The sequence below is a fragment of the Primulina eburnea genome, chromosome 7 (genome assembly GCF_022965805.1).
Source record: "Primulina eburnea isolate SZY01 chromosome 7, ASM2296580v1, whole genome shotgun sequence".
NCBI classification, from domain to species: Eukaryota; Viridiplantae; Streptophyta; class Magnoliopsida; order Lamiales; family Gesneriaceae; genus Primulina; species Primulina eburnea.
The window spans coordinates 20,209,470-20,231,532 of record NC_133107.1 but is presented as its reverse complement, the minus strand read 5'-3'; positions in this window follow the sequence as shown (position 1 = coordinate 20,231,532).

Sequence of the window (22,063 nt, the reverse complement as noted above, 5' to 3'; positions counted from 1 at the left end):
GGATATTGAAAGAAATACAATGAACTACAAAAAAATAGAATTCCATATACGTAATAAGATCGTGAGAATGAGAGATAAAGTAAATAAATAATGACAAAAATAAAACTGATATAAACATATTTAATCAAGAAGCTATCATCAATCCATCATCAATTAATTTTTTAATCATTTAATCCAATGTGTTTAACAGTTTAAGTGAATTCAGCATTAATCATTTTATTTTTATTACATCGGGCTCGAAGTTATTTAAAAATCAAGTACTTAAGATCGAATTCAAACAATGGGAACAAGAAGACTAATTGTTGGAAATATGCTATATTAAATTACGAACTGCAAATAGTTGAAGTAAAGACAAGAAGAATTAATTATTTAATTCTTCCACATTCAAGCAGTCTTTTTTGTCGACTTTGGTCTCCTCTTCCTATTTGAAACTTAAATATCAAATTATTTTGTATATGAGATCAATTGACTTTCGAAGCACAACGCGGAAACATATATATGTGAGCAAATTTAGTTTATTTTGTATAAAATTAAGAAAACAAATTTATCATAAAAAAATTACCATGAGCAATATAGAGAGCACCAAGAGGCAACAGCAGGCTAAGTAGCCAGCAGCTGCACAACACGTTCGATTCTTCTTCTTCAATCGAGATCTGTGAAGTAGTGATTTCTTGAAGGCCGAAGCAACACGGGCTTTTTCTCCATCTTGATTTGTGCGGGCGGTGCGGCTGATATTCTTAATCTTCAAAAGATCTAGAAGCCCTAAATAATTAGTTTATTATTTACACAATTATTTTTAAGTTTTATTTTTAATTTATAGGTTAGGGCATGTTTGGGGTATATAATATAATAAAAAAATAAAGAATTTTCATATATTTCGGTTTTTCGGTTATTTCGGATTTTTTTTTAAAAATCGAAAACCGAACCGAAAAACCGAAAATATGTAAATTCGAAACCGAAACCGACCAAATAACCGAAATAACCGAACCGAAAAAACCGAAATTTTCGGTTCGGCCGGTTTTTTCGGTTTTATCCGAAATTTGAACACCCCTAGGCCCGAGTGTTTGCCCTGACTGAGGAGCAGGCACAGGATGCACCTGATGATGTTGTGGCAGGTAACTGTTTCATTTCTGGTTATCCTGCGTACGTATTGATTGATACTGGTGCATCACATACATTTATTTCTGAGAGGTTTGCATTGAGTCGTGCATTACCAATTGAGTCGTTGTCTGTAGTAGTGTCTGTTTCTTCCCCGTTAGGAACATGTTTGATATCAGTGAAATCTGTGAAACCTTGTATACTGCAGTACGATGGACATACGATTGAGCTAGAATGTATTGTGCTTGGGATATCTGATTTTGATTGTATTATAGGTATTGATACATTGATCAAGTACAGGGCTACAGTCGATTGTTTCCACAAGATAGTGAGATTCAGACCTTAGATGGCTGAAGAGTGGAAATTTTATGGTAAGGGTTCTCGAGCTAGAATTCCTTTGATATCTGCAATGAATATGACACGATTATTGCAGAAAGGAGCGGATGGATTCCTGGTATATTCAGTTGATTTACTGAAATCGAGCCCATCATTGGCGGACCTGCCAGTGGTGTGTGAATTTGCTGATGTCTTTCCGGATGAGATTCCTGGATTACCTCCGATTCGAGAAATAGACTTCAGCATTGAGTTGATGCCAGGAACAGTTCCGATCTCGAGGGCTCCTTACAGGATGGCACCGATCGAATTAAAAGAATTGAAAGAACAGTTGGAGGATTTACTGGCCAAGGGATACATCCGACCCAGTGTTTCTCCTTGGGGTGCTCCAGTACTGTTCGTAAGAAAGAAAGACGGGTCGATGAGACTTTGTATAGATTACCGGCAACTGAACAAGGCAACGGTAAAGAATAAATATCCATTGCCCCGTATTGATGATTTGTTTGATCAGTTGCAGGGTTCTTCGGTGTATTCCAAGATCGACTTGAAATCTGGATACCATCAATTGAGAGTCAGGGACTCTGATATCTCTAAGACTGTATTCAGAACCAGGTATGGACACTATGAATTTATTGTCATGCCATTTGGTTTGACGAATGCACCAGCAGTATTTATGGGATTGATGAACCGCGTATTCCAGAAATATTTGGATGATTTTGTTATCATATTCATTGATGATATATTGATTTATTCAAAGAATATGATTGAGCATGCTAATCATCTGAGGATTGTGTTGCGAACTTTGAGGACGGAGAAACTGTATGCTAAACTGTCGAAATGCGAGTTCTGGTTGAAACAGGTAATATTTCTGGGACATATCATATCAGGAGACGGGATATCTGTTGATCCCAGCAAGGTCGAGGCAGTGATTTCTTGGCCAAGACCGACATCTGTACCAGAGATTCGCAGCTTTATGGGTTTGGCAGGATATTATCGCCGATTTATTAAAGATTTCTCGAGCATTGCCAAACCAATTACACAGTTGACTCAGAAAAATACTCCATTTGTTTGGTCTGAGGAATGTGAGACCAGTTTCCTCGAGTTGAAAAGGAGATTAACCAGTGCACCGGTGTTGACTATCCCGTCAGGTACTGGTGATTTTGTTGTTTATTGTGATGCATCTCACTGAGGATTGGGTTGTGTTTTGATGCAGCGAGGGCATGTGATCGCTTATGCCTCAAGACAACTGAAACCCCATGAATCTCGATATCCAATTCATGATCTTGAATTGGCAGCCATAGTCTTTGCGTTGAAAATATGGCGACATTACCTCTACGGTGAGAAATTTGAAATCTATTCTGATTATAAAAGCTTGAAATATCTCTTTTCACAGTCAGAATTGAATATGAGACAGCGGAGATGGCTGGATTTATTGAAAGATTTTGATTGTGAAATCAAATACTATCCGGGGAAATCTAATGCAGCAGCAGATGCACTAAGTCGAAAGGTATGTTCTCTATCCTTATCGACTATAGGAGTCTCGAATTTGATTGAGGAATGCTGTTTGTCTGGACTAGTATTTGAAACAGATAAGAGACCAATGAGATTATATACTATTCAAGCGGAACCAGAGCTGATTGTGAAAATTAAAGCGGCTCAGAAAGGTGATCAGAATATACAGAAATCGATTGCTATGGTTAGGGCTGGACATCGATCGGAATATCAGGTGAGAAATGGTATTTTGTATGTGAATAATCGTCTTGTGGTGCCGGATGTTTCGAATTTGAGACAGCAGATACTGACAGAGGCACACAGCAGCCGATTTAGCATTCATCCTGGTGGCAGGAAAATGTATAATGACTTGAAGACACAGTATTGGTGGAAGCAAATGAAAGCGGACATTGCTACATTTGTATCAAAGTGTCTCAATTGCCAACAGGTGAAAGCTGAGAGGAAGAAACCCGGAGGATTGTTACAGAGTTTGTCTATTCTTGAATGAAAATGGGATCACATTTCCATGGATTTTGTAACACAATTACCGAGATCCTCCCGAGGTTATGATGCGATTTGGATCGTAATTGATCGAATGACCAAATCCGCATGTTTTATTCCATACAAGATGACATATAGATATGATCAGATGGCCGATATCTATGTTAAGGAAGTGGTGAGATTGCACGGAGTGCCGAAGTCGATTGTTTCCGACCGTGATCCTCGGTTTACCTCGCACTTCTGGCAGAGTCTGCAGCAAGCTCTCGGTACGAAATTGCATCTTAGTACCGCATATCATCCACAGACTGACGGACAGTCAGAACGAACAATTCGAACCTTGGAAGATATGCTGAGAGCGGTAGTGCTCGACTTTAGCACTGGATGGCAAGAGGCATTACCTCTTTGTGAATTTTCGTACAACAATAGCTATCAGACGAGTATTGAAATGGCACCATTTGAAGCGTTGTACGGAAAGAAGTGTCGATCGCCTCTTTATTGGGATGATATCTCTGAAGTTCCTGAGACTGGACCTGATATGATCAGAGATATGACTGAAAAAGTGAAATTGATTCAGAAGAAAATGAAGGCAGCCAAGGACAGACAAGCCAAATATGCCAACCTTCGACGTAGACCGTTGGTATTTGAGGTAGGAGACCGAGTGTTTCTGAAGATTTCACCTTTCAGGGGTGTTGTCCGATTTGGAAAGAAAGGGAAGTTGTCTCCACGATACGTCGGTCCATATGAGATTCTCGAGAAGATAGGAGATCGTGCCTATCGACTAGCATTGCCGCCTTCTTTATCTGAAATACATGATGTTTTTCATGTATCGATGCTGCGGAAATATCTCCCTGATGATTCACATGTTATTCAACCAGACGAGACTGAGCTGGATGAGACATTGAGTTATGTCGAAAAGCCGATCCGGATTATCGATCGTAAAGAAAAACAGCTCAGAACAAAGATGATTCCGTTGGTGAAAGTGCAATGGACTCGTCATGGCGTTGAAGAAGCTACTTGGGAGACGGAGTCTGATATGAGACAAGAATTCCCAGCATTATTTCACTGATGTAAATTTTCTTATACAGTTCTTGTAATTATACTCCTTATTGATATGATTGAATGCTTGTGATTTCGAGGGCGAAATCGTATCTTAGGGGGGAAGAAATGTAATGCCCGGAAATTTAATCCGAGTAATCTGTAATTATTGATTTATAATTTGATATGATTACGAAAGGATTAATCGGGACACGAAAGGAGAGTTTACGCGACGGGTGTAATGCTTGGACAGAACTAGTGGCGCCCGAGCGTAAAAAAAATGACCGCTCGAGCGCCAATGTTCAAAAAGGTATTGTTCGGGCAGAGAAGGTGGCGCCCGGGCGGTAGTTTTGACCGCCTGAGCGCCAAGAATGTTGGTGCGAGACAGAACCTCCCGCGCCCGGGCGGTAGGTTTTAACCGCCCGAGCGCCGAGCTCGCGCCCGAGTGGTAGATTTCCACCGCTCGAGCGCGAGACGTGTTTGGCCAAGGACGCGCCAAGTGCCGAGATGCATGCGTGAGTTGTGTATATATATATATATATATATATATATATATATATATATATATACACACACACATGCATTTCATTTTCCGGGAAAAGAAAAGGGAAAGCCGAGAGAAGTTTAACCTCTTGTGATTCCAATTCCGACTGTGTAAAATCCGTCCGTCTGATTTTGATTCCGACTTCGGTATCGAGTTCCTAGCGACGTAGGCGACAACTTGACGTAAGTGTTGCTACGTTTTGACATGTTTTGAAATTATGATATTGTCAGAATTAAATAGGATTCATATAAGATGTTCTTGACATGTTAGACATCGTAGAATCGAAGTCAGATTGAGAAATGGACTGATTATGGAATTGTTATGAATTGTTAGGGTATATTGATTTATACCAGACAGATTTGAATTGTGATTGAATTACAGATTGTAATGGATATGAGTTATGATTTTTAATTGATGCCTGTTGATTTGGTATTGACGGGGATACTGAGATTGTACCATTATGCCGTTGATTTTGAATTAAATCCAGATTAATTAGATTGTTAGTAATTTGAAAGGTATATTGATATGAGATTATTGGTATTACCATTGTCAGATTGAGGGATTGACAGAGTTTGGATTCCAGACCGAAACCGACAAACGAAAGGTATAAGTCAAGGTGTATTGGGACATCGACTCAAGTAGGATGTACTTGAGTTTTCCTAAATCACATACTTATTATTTGTTTATCATTGTATTTAATGATTTGATTTAAATGCTTGTTCTATGGAGTCATAGGAGCATGCATTAGACGAGTAATCTTGTGACAGAAGTACCTGATAGTGGCAGGTAACCACGGGTACATTGCACGATGTCACAAGATATGGCGATAGACCATAGTCTATGACGGATGCGTCTGGACACTGGATGTTGGTTATATCGACTTGGATAGAACTGGAGTCTTTTCTATTACTGTTTGTCAATATAGGAATGCCACATCTGGACACCGGGATCCCTAGGCTAGGATTGAGTCTAGTCTAAATCGTGGAGTCACGAGTATTGTCGACAGATCGATATTGTTTACATTTCTGATTTTGATTTGTATTACTGTCACATGTTTCATGCTTTATATTGATTATATGACTGCATGTTCGTTGATTTATACTGGGATTTATTCTCACCGGAGTTATCCGGCTGTTGTCTTGTCTGTATGTGTACTTGACAACAGGTGGGACAGGTTCAGGGTCCAGGAGATGAGGAGAGATCGTGATTAGAGTGGAGGCTCCGGACTTGGATTGTATATAGGGTGTGAACACTTAATAGTAGTTGTTGAACCTTAGTTTGTACTGATTTATAGACGGTACATGACTTGTACTTTATTATATACTGAGTTGTATATTAGATTGTTGTCACAACGTTCCGCATTTTTAAAAAAAAAAAAAAATTAGACCCTGTTTTAGAATTGATTGATTAGTCCCAATGACGATTAAGAACTTGATTAGCGTCCGGGTCCCCACAATAGTAGAAGCGCTGGTCCTCGGGTTGTGTGCACCTTCAGTCCAGTCATCTCATACGTCAAGTCCTCCCTCAACCTCACCTGCATCCATCACACCTAGTGAGTCTAAAGACTCAACACACCAAATCTTTGTAACAAATAATACATAATAAAACCACATGCAACAGTGAAAAATACTTGTACTTAAAATATCATTTTCATGAAGATGCATAAACTTGAACATGAACATTTCCGTAAACATTTTCATGATGCATAAACTTTAGTTAAAACATTTTCATTATATACATAACATAAATCTTAACTTTTTCCTTTTCCTCAACATGACATGACATAAAACCTTTTTCATGATCATAAACATTTTCCTTTTCCTTTTCCTTTTCCTTTTCCTTTTCCTTTGTTAAATTCAGATCGTTAATTGTGACTTTCCTCAAACCTCAAAAGTCGATAGTACCATCTACATGAAACCACAGTAGTGGGCGGCGGGGACATCAGCGACATAAAATCGTCAACTGAGCCTTGGCCTATCCTCAAAGATATCCTCATATCCTCATATCCTCATTAATCACAATTACTTCACTTTCATCAACGTTTCATATTTTCCTCACTTTATAAAACTATGCTTAAATATAATTTTTCCTTTTGAAACAAGAATGTAACATTTCCTTTAACGGGATCGTTTCCTCATAAAAATCCATAAACATTTTAAAAGAGACCTTTTTAGCATATAAAATCCATAAATCCTTTAAATACACATTTCAACATCAAAAACATTTAAAATATGCATTTAAATCATAAACTTTTTAACATAATAAATCATAACCTTTTAATTAACATTTGACATAATAAATCGTACACATTTAAAATCCATGTCATAAAAGTTCATAACATTATAAATAATCATATTAGCATATAAAACATTATTTAGGACACTGCCATGACCTTTACTAATTTCTCTGTGTAAAAAAGACCGTTTTACCCCTGGACGTGACATTCTACGATTTCGACTTTTTTCTTGATTTCATGACTCTAACATATCTCAAATAATTATTTAAGCTTACGAGAATCTTTTCGTAATTTTATTTAGCTTAAATAATAGTCTTTTTCATTTATCTTTAATTAACTGTTTTGACGGTGTTTTAATCTCGAAAAATCCCAAACTTTAATATAAAATTCCTAAATTCAAAATTTAGTCTTTTTACTCGACCCCCGTGAACCATTGCCCAATTTTTCTTTATTTAAAACCCTCATTTGACACCTAAACTTTGACCCCGAGCCAACTTTCGATTTTCACGAGTTACCCCGAACCATATCGATCCAAAACTTGACAAACATCCTAAATTAACCTACTGGATCCTTAAACCACCAAGAATCCCATCCCAAAGACAAAAACAAAACCTCCCCATAAACCTCTATTCTGGCCGAGACTCCTTGGGGTGGTAGGACTCTTCCTTTGCTTCCAGGACCTAGCCGGCGAGACCAGGCCCCGGACCACTTGCCCTCACACCTTCCTAAGACTCTAAAGACTCGTCCTAGCCCAGCCCCTGAGCCCTGGACCGAGCCCTAAACTCCTTACCAATCGCACGAAGCCTGCACAGATTTTTGTCACTTCTCGGGTGGGAGTCCTTGCGTGCAAGGACTCCTCCATGCCCTTCGATCCTGAGTCCTAGCTTGGCTAGGATTCTCCCTAGACCATTAACACTCTCTGGCCGAGCCCTGGCCCCAGCCAAGGCCAAGCCAGCCCTCTCCCTTAGTGTTACCCGATCGCCTTAACCCCCAAGGCAGAAATCGGTACCTGCATGTTCTTTTCCTTCGGTGGTCTTGTAGTGATCTAGGCGTGAGTGTGTAGTCCTAAAACATTCATAAACCACTCTTGATCTTACCCTATGTCATGGCAGCCCCTTAGCTACACAATATACAAGTTTTTGAATTCATAAATGATGTTTTCTCATGCCTTCATGCCATGTTACGAAAATTATTAAAAATAATCCATGTTTCCTCATGCATACAATGATTCAAAACATAATATGATATGATGGATGAGAAAAGGAAGATTTTGGTGTGCCTTTGCGTTAAATACGCTCGAATATGCGTTGACGACGGAGAACGGGAGACGCCTTTGGCTTGATCTTGCTTGCCCTTCGAAAATTTCACCTAGCTTGCTTTTGTGTGCACTGCCGTGTGTGGTATGAGACGGGTGGGGGAGAGTTTCAGATTTTTGAAAGAGTGAGGCGTGAGTTTTCTTTGAAAGACTAGGGTTTAATGATTTTTAAAAACCAATTAATCAACTAAATATACCTTCGGCCTATTAAGCCCCTAATTAAGCCCACTAATGCTAATTATGATTTAATAAAATTATAAAAATGGCTTTGACAAAAATAAGTTCATGAATTAAATAGCCGGACTGCTTAAAAGCTCATATTTTGATTGAAAATCCAACACCGATAAAATTTACGTCTCGGCGTAAATAATCACCTCAAAAACCCATATTTTCAAAAATAAGAAAAACCATCACCCTCAATTTTAAATAATTAAAAACAATTATTTAATAAAAACATTTTACATTTTACAGCCCTCGGTCTCCGTTCCTAGATCGCAACTCGAATAACCTTAAAAATTACATTTTAATGCAACAATGTAGAAAAATATATTTTAAACATATCAATATGCTCAACAATATTAATTAATGCAATTAAAACAATTAATTGAAATGCACAAAGAATTTAATAATTGCATGCATGTGGTTCGCGTTGACCTTTAAATTTTCGGGGCGTTACAGTCGGATTCACTTATCTATAAACAAAAACGAGCTGACACTAAGAGAAATAAAATTTTCAATCTTCAAAAATAATGCCTAGTTTAGAAGAATGTGATTGCGTATTGTTCAGTGCCTCGATGACCACAAGAGCATCGAATTCCAAAATAATGTTGGGACAGTCAAAGCTTTTCATCCAACTGAGAGCTTCTCAAATACTATAACACTTCTACCAATGTGGAGTTGAAATGCACACGCAATGTTCCATGCATTGCAGCTGATACTACACCAAGGGAATTGCGTACAACACAACCATAGCCAAATCGCGGTGAATTATTAATGACAACAGCGTCTACATTGCACTTAACGACAACATCTGGAGGTTTAATCCAAGTTCTTGATCCAAGTCATTTAGTATTCTTTACTCACTACAACTTATAAACAAAGGTGTGAAAAGAAGAATGTGTAGAAGTAAGGGGGCAGAGTAGTTTGTTAATTATGAGTGGTACAATAGTTGGAAAAGAATTAGTTAGATGGTAGTTAAATTATTCATAATATTTCTATTACCTTAATATTTTGTGATTGACAAAATAACATTGTTGAGTTCTTTCAGATCCAGCCAATTTTCAATTGTATTTTCAGGACTTCAGACCGCTAAATCAGTTTAAGTGATTTAGATAAGAGCATCAGAAGATCAATTCGTTCTGACAAAAAGTCAACTCTTGATGCAAGTCATTATCTGTCAAAATGACCGGCAATACACACATTCAAACGTTGAAAGTCCAACCGCATCGCCACCGATCAGAAATGAATTATTTCAAAAAGAGATACTTCAAGACAATCCATTCAACGTATGTCCTATATAGAATGATTATACATGATCATACCAACTCCCAAGTTAACTATTTTGGACATGGTGTGTTATGAAAAGCAGGAGCTTAAAGTCGAAAGAGCACAAGGAACATTAGGAATTTATTGATATGTTCGGCAATTGAAATGGACATATTCATTCTATCGGGTGATAGTACAGATTATCGTTGAGCAACAAATCCAATCATTTGAGTGTTTAAACTATATATTTAGATTTCAAAAAGAAGATAACTAAAAAAACTATTGATTCAACAAATTCATCTTAAGCCTGCATATTTTATAAGAAGTTCGAGCACACTCAAGCTTTCAATCTCAAGTCGCTTGCTTAGTACACTCTTGTCAATTTATATCAGACCACTAGGGGACATCTTGTGCTACACCAACAGCTCAAGCTGTCAAGACTGACTCTTGGGTTATTATTTTGTTTTTTGGTGAACTGAAGGTTCTTAAACATCTAGATTTTTAAAGTGATCCCAAGGAGTTTCAGCCAAGACAGTGATAAGTTCTAGCTGAAGTAACACAAGATATTTTAAAAATCAAAATATTTTAATGGAGACCTTCACAAGTTAAAAAAAGGGTGATGTATGAATTTTATCTCCGAACATCCATAAAAATATTTGTGTTATTTCATTATGCACTTTACATTCTTGCGAATCATTTTTAAAGTCATTTCTTGTTAATTTGTCAAACTTTTTTATATAGTTCATCACTACTTAAGCCACACCGTTGCCACACTTACTCATTCTTTAGAAATCTAGCAAAACTAGCCGTTTAAAATACTTTTTTACAACCTAGAAATTGTTAAGAATGGTTCAAAGTTTAGAAACTTTTAAAAGAGTTATTCGCTCTCCTCTAAATTTTAATCAGATTCCCACAAGTTGTATCAGTTCAGGTTTTTTATTAACTCTGAAAAATATATTTTAAAAATGACATCTTTTAACAAGATTTCAATGTTTTCTGAAAAAAACTATTATAATGAAAAAATATGTAAGCAGACATATTTAGCAGCTCAAGATGATGACATGTGGTATGTCATCACCATCAGTCCAATCAAGATTTTGAAAGCCAATACAGCAGTTGCGGTGACCGAGGGTGCACCACAGATGGTCGAGAAGCATCAGTTTGAATGGACTACATATGACAAAAATAAAGCAAACCTTGACAACATGGTCAAAAACATCTATTACAAGAGTCTGGACAAGAACATGTTCAGCAAAATCAAAACTTGTTCAATAGCTAAAGACATATGAGAAAAGCTGACCAAAATTTATGAGGGCAATGATCAAACAAGGGAGAACAAGCTGACTGTTGCAATCCAGAAGTTCGATAATGGCAAGATGAGTTCCAGCGAGGCTCTTAATGAGTTTGATGAAACATTTAGTAGCATCAATTGAAGCAACTTCTCTTGGTGAAGAATATTCTAACCACGAAATTTCATTGAAGGTTATGATAATGGGATGAAAAACCGGTGGCTATGAAGGAATCTAAGAATCTCAACAAACTCGAGCTGCAAGACTTGTTTGCCGATCTTAAAGCCTATGAGTTTGAACAGGGGATCCGTACAGAAAAAGATTCATCCACTTCACAACCAGCTAAAGCTCTAGCCGCCATAGCCCCAATTCCAACCGCCAACAAAGAAGCTTGTAGCAGAAAATCTGCTGACCAAATAAGTAATAAGATTATGTCTTTATTTGTAAAAAAAATTGAAAATTTATGGATAAAATGCAGTCTAAATTCAATTCTTATCGTAAAAAGATCAAATTGCTGATAATCAAGCTTGCTTTAACTACGGAAAGAAAGGCCATTTGAGGAAAAAAAAAGGTTCAAAGACGAGAGAAGATCTTACAAGGAAAAATAAAGATCAGAAATTGTTGATTGCTGACGAGAGTAAGAGAAAATTGGCTAATTTGAGACTTAGAACCATCAAGTTCAGAGACATCTGCCAATAAAAGTTATGATGAGAAGGTTCAATGTCTCATGAACATCAATCTACAAGTCACCAAGTACGACATATGTTACAATATAACTTTCATCAATCATCCGACAAATTCAAAAGTTTGACCATTTGGATTTATAACTTTAAACTTAGTGCATTCGAATTTCATTAAGCTCAGACGAGTATAAAATCAATATGCATCTTATAATACATAACAAAGCATAATTTAAAAATTTTGAAGAGATAAAACTCATCAATGTGTACATGCAACTATACATATATTTATATCACATGACTGTGAGGCCCGGGGCCGAAGAGGACGGGGGGGTGATCGCCGGTGCCATCAGTTGCACGGACAATGAGCGGCTCCTGGCAGGCTTCTAGGTGGAGGGAACATGAATGAACCGACCCACACGGGAATGAGAGGGACTCCGAGACTGTTCAATGTAATGGACTGTACAGTTGAAGAGGGCTTAAAAGATTTGATTTGTACTACTCATATCACGAAGGTGCATCTTCTTTTCGGTAGCTCATCACATAAGAACTCCAAAGTTAAGCGTACTTGACTTGGGGCAATTTTGGGATGGGTGACCTCCTGAGAAGTTTCTCAGGGTGCGTGTGAGTGAGGACATAAGCACGCTGGAAAGACCCGTCTTGATACAGTGAGGACAATTGTCGAATCTGGGGCGTTACAAGTGGTATCAGAGCCAACCTCTCTTAGTACGGTGTGGTTCGGGGACGAACCAAGCGGAAGCTGGTGGCATGCGAGGCCCGGGGCCGAAGAGGGCGGGGGGTGATCGCCGGTGCCATCAGTTGCACGGACAATGAGCGGCTCCTGGCAGGCTTCTAGGTGGAGGGAACATGAATGAACCAACCCACACGGGAATGAGAGGGATTCCGAGACTGTTCAATGTAATGGACTGTACAGTTGAAGAGGGCTTAAAAGATTGATTTGTACTACTCATATCACGAAGGTGCATCTTCTTTTCGGTAGCTCATCACATAAGAACTCCAAAGTTAAGCGTGCTTGACTTGGGGAAATTTTGGGATGGGTGACCTCTTGGGAAGTTTCTCAGGGTGCGTGTGAGTGAGAACATAAACACGCTGGAAAGACCCGTCTTGATACAGTGAGGACAGTCGTCGAATATGTGGCGTTATAATGACTTTGTTCAATCTTCTTTTGTTTATACCAAGTACTCAACTTAATTTAGGAAAAATTGAAAAGCCTAAAGAAACTATGCTTGCTTCAATTTGTTTCTTACCAAAAGAATTTTAAAAACATTGCATGAACATAAGACATGTCCCACTTTATCAAACCGTCGTCGATTTACTTCAGCGACGTTTTATGCCACATCCGTCGCTATTAGCGACCGTTTACTCAAATACCGTCGCACAAGTGTCTATAAATGCCCGTGTCCTAAGTCATTTCTTCACCCCTAAGTCATTTCCTTAGTTAGTTTCACTTCTCAAATTTTTTTTCCTCCACGTTTTGTCTACGATTTTCTTTAAACTTAAATTTTAAGTTAAAGATTATAAATATATTAATTTAGTAAGATTGTTAGTTTATTTTGTTAGGTTTATCAAATTATAACCGTAATTTTTTTTTTATTTTACGAAAACCATAGCGACGGAAATCATAAAATATACCGTCGCTAATTAACGACGGTGACAATAACACTAACCGTCGCTAATGAGCGACGGAAAAGAAAAATCGTCGCTAGTAGCGACAGAATTGTTTAGAAAAACCGTCGGAAAATATTTGTTTTACAACGATTTTTCAATGCTACGACAACGATTTTTCACCGTCGTCTTTAGACGTCTACGACAACGGTTCTTCACCGTTGTCTTTGAGCGCACCTTTTAACCACAGTGCCTTTAACAACGGTTTTACAAGACGTTGTCTTTGATGTCTACGACAACGATTTTTCACCGTTGTCTTTGAGCGCACCATTTAACAACAGTGGCTTTAACAACAGTTTTCTTGTAGTGCTATTATACCAAAGTTATTGGGTCTAGCTTTCTACCCAATTATTTATATCAAAAGATTTAGTTTCTAAAGCCTAAAACTCCCAAAAACTCACGTTCAAAACGCAACAATGATTCCCCGTTTTAGAGCAATTCACATTGGTTTTGGAAGGAAAAAAGCAACAATGATTCCCCGTCTCTCCGACAACGTCCTTCACGTCTAGAATTGAATATTCGTGTGTGATTAGCACGCCTTATTCCTTTTTTTCTCATCGTTCATACTATATATGTGTGAATATACATGTTTGCATGAAAAATATGATGCCCTCTCATTTATTTTTGTTTTTATGGATTACACATGGGAAAAACCTAATTTTTGTGCATTATTCTTGATGGTTCTTGATGGTATGAAGGGGCTGCTGATAAACATAAAAAATTGTACATTAATTAAATTTTTTATAATAAATTTATATTATTTATTAAATGTTTAAATATTATATGTTTTATAATAAATTGTATAAAATATAAGTTGTTGTGTAATTATAAGTTTTTATTAATTTTACAGGTTCGATAAAACAAGAATCTTGGACCTGTAGAAAGTTGATTTTGATATTTACAATATTGGTGGTAAGCATGAGATACAAATCTTCTCACAATTGAGATCAAATTAGCAACAAATAAAGTTACCAAAGTAGTGACAGTTTTATTATGCTCTAGCATTTTGACCATATCTCTCAAATTACTTGGTCAAATGGCAAAATAAAAATACTACAATTCAAATAACTCAATTATCTACATTTTTTGTTTTATGTGGAAAAACAAACTCGGATGGGAGATTTTCAAAAATGATGTGTATGATGACATAATTTCTTGGAACACCGGTGAAGACTTAATTGTACAAAATAATATTTTATTTGTGGTTGTCTCCCCAAATTTGGCTATAAATAGGGATGCATTGTAATGTATTGAGATATCTCATTTTATGAACAAACCCTTGAGTTCATAATATTTCTCTCTTTGTTTTTCCTTTATTTCTTAATTTAAATATATTTAGCATGTTAATTCCATATTCAAAGTTTTACACTTTGAATAATGAGTAGCTAACTTCCCAAAGTTGAGATAAAAATGTGAAACTCTTGGTATGATAATAAGGTTATTAAAAGGTAATAATCTATGTTTTATATTATTTAATCATTATTTATTGTTTATGTTATATTTATTTCTTTAAGCATTATTATAAGTGGGAGTTTTGATTTATTGTTGCTACATGTTACACTAAATTCTTGGAACCATTTAAATGCTAGATTGGTATTACCAACCATTTTAAGTGGATGACTTGATTTATTATATATGAATATATCATAATATTAATTTCTCGGTACCATTTAAATGTTTGTGGTTTTACCAACCATTTAAAGTGGGAACCTTGATTTAGTGTTTACAAAAATATATATTGCACAATAAATACTTGATAACATTTATAAGTTTATATATATATATATATATATATATATATACCTATAAGATTATAATATATAAAATAATATAAATATTATTATTTAATATTGAAACTATTTTATTAAGTGAATTTCAAAAATGTTCATTAATGTTAACTTTATTAAAATACCAAAGAGTGGATCATCTAATCTCAACTACTTTAATTAAAATTTTAACAATTAAAAATTACTAATTAAATATTCAAACAATTAAAAGAAAATAAAAAAATCAAAGATATTGTGGTGGACTTGTAATTACCTTATCTTCCATGATGATATGATAGTCAGACTCACCGAATTATACTACTTGTGGACAATCTGCTCTTCGAAGTGCAACAATCAAAGTCGCATCAAGTTTTTGGCACCGTTGCCGGGAAAGTATAATTTTATTTTAAGTCTATTTAATTTTGTTTATAGTTTATTTTTCTTTCTTTGAATTTATCGCTTTCGTGTGTTTTTCTTCTTTTGTATTTGCATGAGTATTTGGTCACGTACATTTAGTGGTCGACTCATTTGAAATAACCCTTTATTTTCACAAAACATGGTGGAGTACCCATCCAAGAAAATGAAGATGAAATTCAATCTCAACAGGATCATGATAGACGAAGAACACTTAGAGATCACATGAATCCTACACGCACTAGTGCACCTTCATGTCTAGTTTTTCTCCTGATGCATCTCATTTCAATTTTAAGCCTGCTATTATCCAACTTTTACCCAACTTTCATGACTTAGATTCTGAAAATACATACATGCATTTACGAGAGTTTGAAGAAGTATGCAACACATATAATGATTTAAATTGTAGCATGAACACCGTTCGACTTAACTTTTTTCCTTTTCCTTTAAAAGAAAAATCTAAAACTTGGCTACAAAATCTTAGATCAGGATCCATTCAAACTTGGGAATGAATTGCAACAATTTTCGAAAAAGTTTTTTCCATCTCATAGAACAAATTCTTTCAAAAGGCAAATAATCATTTTCACTCAAAAACAAGGAGAAGATGAACATGATCTTCAAGCCAAATTTACCTCTTTGACAAGAAAAGTTGAGGTACTTGAATTGAACAAGAACGGTCAATTAAAATATGTTCAAGAAATTACGTGTCACATCTGTGATACAAGTGAGCATTCTACAAAAGATTCTCCCACTTTGCCCTCTTTTAAATAATGTCTCCATGAACAAGTCAATGTTTTGAACAATTTCAAAAGGCCAAAATTTGAACCATTTTCTCAAATTTACAATCCAGGTTGTCGAAATCATCCAAATTTTAGTTGGAGAAATGATAATGATGTACAATTTTCACAACCACATTTCCAAAATCAACAAAATTTTGAAAATTATTCACCTTATGTTCCTCCACATAAAAGGAATTTGGAAGATACATTGAGTTATTTCATGGCAAAGCAAGAGTCTATCAATACTCAAACTGCTCAAACCATGACATATTTGAAAAATACTCTTACTAAATTTGTATTTGCATTTAATATTCAATAAAAAGTTAAATTTTCTTCACAACCACAGCCTAATCCCAAGGATCATCATTCACAAACTGGGATTTCTGGAACTCAATCGATGGATCAGGTAAAATCTGTTATTACCCATCGTTTGGTAAGGTTGTGGAAAAATACATTCTTGAACCTTGTGAAGATGATGATAAATCAACTCCAAAGGGTAAATAAATGGAACCCATAACTTGCGAAGAGGAGCTTCAGCAGATAGTATCACCACCATTCCCTCATGAATTGAAAAATACAAAAAAATCACATTTTAATTCTGATATATATGAAATTTTTAAACAAGTAAAAATTAATATTCCTTTATTAGATTCAATAAATCAGGTACCATCATATGCAAAATTTTTGAAAAATTTTTGCACTGTGAAAAGAAAATTGAATGTGAAAAAAAATAATTTTTATCCGAACAAGTAAGTGCAATCATTCAAAATAATAATACTTTGAAATACAAAGACCCTGGTTGTCCTACTATTTCATTTATTATTGGAGAATGAAAGATTAAAAAAGCTTTGCTTGATCTTGGAACTAGTGTAAATTTACTTCCATATTAAGTTTATCAAGAACTCAATCTAGGTGAGTTAAAACCTACTTCGATAAAACTTTTACTTGCCGATAGATCTGTTAAAGTGCCAAGAGGTATGGTAGAAGACGTGATGGTCCAAGTTGATAACTTTGTATATTCTGTAGATTTCATAGTTTTAGATACACAACCTATTGAATCTTATAATGCAATCCTGTAATTTTGGGTCGTCCATTTTTAGTAACTTCTAATGTTCTAATAAATTATAGGAATGGAATAATGAAGTTGTCATTTGGTAACATGACCTTTTCTTAATGTTTTTAATCTTTGCAAGCAACAACATGACAAAGGAGATGAAAGTGAAGATGAAAATCTTATTGAAACTCTTGTGGAAGAAAAAATTAAAGAAATGAGTACTCGTGACCAATTAGATATTTGTTCAATTGAAACTGTTAAAGAAAATATTGAAATTAATCTTGATGATTTTATCAGGTATCACTCGTTACAAGGATCAGAGAAAGAATTTGAGAAAAAAATATGAGAACAAAGATGAACCACCCATATTGGAGTTGAAACCCTTGCCAGAAGAATTAAAGTATGCTTTTCTTGGAGAAGATGAAACATATATAGTGGTAATTTCTTCCAAACTAGCAAGTGATCAAGAAGTAAATTAGCTGATATGCTTAAAAGACATAAAAATGCAATTGGTTGGACACTAAAACATCTCATGTGAGCACAAGGAATGAAGAGAACCAATGTAAACCTTGATTCTAATATCTTGCTACAAATCCTACAACAATAAACCATATATTGAATCATCAACAACTTAATAATCCAGCAACCATACCATAAAACCCATAAAACCAACAAAATCAATAATCCCATAATTTCCCCCTACACCATAAACCAAGAAATAACCAAAGCCACAAGATTACCTTAGCTCCTTGAACCCAAAATGATCTTGTTCTAACTTCAATAACCCAACTAGGAGCTTGAATCAAAGAAAGGAAATGAGAACCCTAGCTTCCCTTGAGCTGAAGAACCGAGAGAATTGGGAAAGAATGAAGAAAATTGAGCCAACTCTTGTATTATATCACTTAAATTTCGAAAACACGACTTTACTATTCACGCACCGCATGTGCGCTAACTTTTCCACCGCGGGTGCGCTAGGTAGTCTGTACCACTTCCGAAAATCCGAAAACAACGACCGCGAGTGCGCTGCTCAATGGACTGCGGGTGCGCTGGAGGTTCTGCCCAAACACCACGGGTGCGATGTCTTTTCTACCGCGAGTGCGATCACCCTTCTGTTCAAATACCGTAGGTGCGGTAGCTTTCCTGGCGTGCGGTAGCTTTCCTGGCGCGAGTGCACTCTCCTCTGTAGCCAACAATATACTTAGCAAATTAAAATGGAATAGCAACGTCGTTTCTCCTCATATTTTGGCAGCACTCTCAACAAGAAAGTTGAACCACTATATCTCATCTAACCATTCTGATTGGCCTCATACCAATTGGCTCAACATACAATTTATCATGAATTAAATCGTAACAACGCTACAACATAACTACACATCATCTATAATCAACAATACTATAAACCATAAATCTCAACTCTTAACATTAAAACTATACTTAAACTTGACCAAATATTCCATAAGCATAAGAAATCTTAAACCGTACCGTTCACCAAGCTTGGATATTACAGCCTAGGAACCGAGCCAACCTGCAAATCAACAAAACAAGCAAGGAACGTGACCTGCACAGGATGGCCGAGAATGGCTTATGGTTCTCAAAAGTATTTTCTTGTGGTTTCTTGCTATAAAATCGAAACCATGCACATATATCATACTAAAAATATGTAATATACTTGATTGATGAGAAAAAGGGAGAAAATACACATGCCTTAAGTTGTTTTTACAATAAACAACACGATACGTTGGACCGAGAGACACAACAATGGAAATGAAGAAACCTTGTTATTGTTGATGTCTTGGCCAAGAATGGGAGCTGATAAACCTCTGAATTTTTGTTCTAGTGGGAGTGGAGAAGGTGGTGAAGGCTGGTGGTTAATAAAGTGGTGCATGGGTGAGTAAATGATGTCAAGTTGGGGGGGGGGGGGGGGGAGGGGGGGGCATGCATGCACCATTCATTTGTGTTGTTGGGGGAATTAAATGGTTTGGGATTGTGTGGATTGGAAATCACCGATAGTTGGATTCCAAATTAGTGTAGGATTTTGTTTAAGTTTTGCTACGTAGAATCCTAAGTTAGATAAGCTTGATTAAAAGGTTAATTAAGCATAATTTTGATGAATTAAGAAGCCTGCAATAAAATTGGTGATTCATTAATTAAAGTAGACTTAATTCCACTTGATTTCATTAAATTAAATTATTTCTTGGCTCGGAATAAATTTAGGAATATTTTGGATCATAAAATTCATCTCCGATTTCTTATCTCCGGTCCGGTTTCGCGTATATATCTAAAAAGATAAAATTTAAAATATGCGATTTAAAATCCTTAAAAATAACGTAAATTATTTAAATGCAATTAAATAAACAAATTCTTAAAATAATAATCATTTAAAATTAAATAATAGAAATTATGCACCTATCTACGCATATTGGTTTTTTTTTTCGGGTACTACATAAGGCGTGTCTTTGCGTATTTTATGAAATAAAAATGATTTGATATGCGAAGAGCGTTGGCGGAAAGACGTGGGATGGAATCTTGCCTAATTCCCTTCAAAACTTACGTGAGTTTGCTCTCAAAAACCGTGCGCTTGTGTGTGTCTGTTTCTGATGGAGAGTTCTAGGTTTCTTGTGTTTTAAACATGTGGTTTGAAGTGTTTTGTGGTTTAAAAACTCCCTAATTTGATATACATAATTGGGTAGGAGTTTAGGTCTAATAACCTTATTGTAATAGACCCATTATAATGGAGGTAAAATATTTCGTTTAGGAAAGTTTTCGAAAATATTAGTCGTGTTCCCAAAAAATCTTTATTTTCTTCAGAAATCGATTACCAGTAAAAAATATGACTCAGCCTATAAAACACCTTAAAAGTTGTCATTTTCGAAAATACACCTTAAAATATACCATATAATAAATAATTAAAATAATCATTTAATAAAAATATTTTCCTTTTATGGTCTCCGGTGTCTGTCCTCGACCGCGTCTTGAATAATCCTTAAAACACATTTTTATGTATTCTAATATAAAACCCTATTTTAAACATGTAAACATGCCTATCACATTCAATATATGCAATTAATATAATTTAATTAGTCATTTTTATTTTTCCTAAATTCGCATTCAGTTGGGTTACGTTATCGCATTTTGAACTTTTAAAAAAATAACTTCAAAAATATTGATGAACACATGGTTAAACTGACTAGAAATAGTCTTCGGTTTCAGTGTTCGAGTTTAGGCAAAGAACTGGAATTTTATAGTTGTTGAATGTGTTTTTATCTAATTAAATTCAATTAGAAATAATAAGAATGTTAAATAAAAATATAATTATTAATTGTAAAAACAGGTTAATAATTTAGATAGGGAATTTGTTGGAACTTTTCAAGTTCGCAATCTTTGCTTAATTTTGATGCTAACAAAACTTTTTATTTTGTTTCTAATAATCTACCTTAGTGTGCAGTAAGCTGGAACTGAAATAATCAGTTACGAGCCAAAACTAAAGCTGTCGAGGAATGCTAACTGAAGACGTCCAACTGATCGCGTAAACTGAAAACAGTAGAACTGAAGTGCCAACTGAAAGACTAGTTCAACTGAATGTCCAGCTGATGAGCAGTTCAGCAGAAGACCTTCAGAAGCCCGGCCAGCTGATGAAGTGTTCAACTGATGAAGAGCCCAGCTGACCAGTTCAACTGAAAGAGTGAAATCAGTTCAACTGATTTCACCAGCCCAACAGAAGACCAGTTCAACTGACCAGTTGAAAGCATCAGTCAGAGTCAATCAGTTGCAGATCAAGACAAGCTTAATAATGGAATCCAGCTAAGCACGAAGGTACAAAAGCTATTGTACTACCACAGTACAATAAGAGACGTTGCATCAGAGCTTAAAGCCAAAAGTTCCGGAAAGATGTCGAGGAACAAATTCAAAATGCAACGGACACATTATTGAGTCTTACTGTACGGTCAGCCAAACGCCTATAAATAGAAGCTGAAGTTCAGTGAAGACTAATACTGAGAAAAACGAGAACAGAGAACAAGGGCACGCTTATTACATATCAGCTTGTTAGAAGCAATCAGCCCAGAGGGAACACCTCATTGTATTATCAGCTTAGATTAGAAGCCTTTTTCCCTCAGTGTGTGAGAACACTTTCGGGTAGTGTTCATTGATCAGTTCTCACACACACACACACACACTCACTCATCATCTCAGATTCCGTCTTGCACACAGACGTAAAACATGTGTATGTAGTCTTTGACACATAGACGTTAAACAAGTGTTGGCTGGAAGGTGCTGCCTTCAGTCGTAGCTAGGAGTTCAGTTAGGCAGTGGGTAAGTCCTAAGCTGGGTGGGTTTGTACAAGTAGTTGTATAAATCA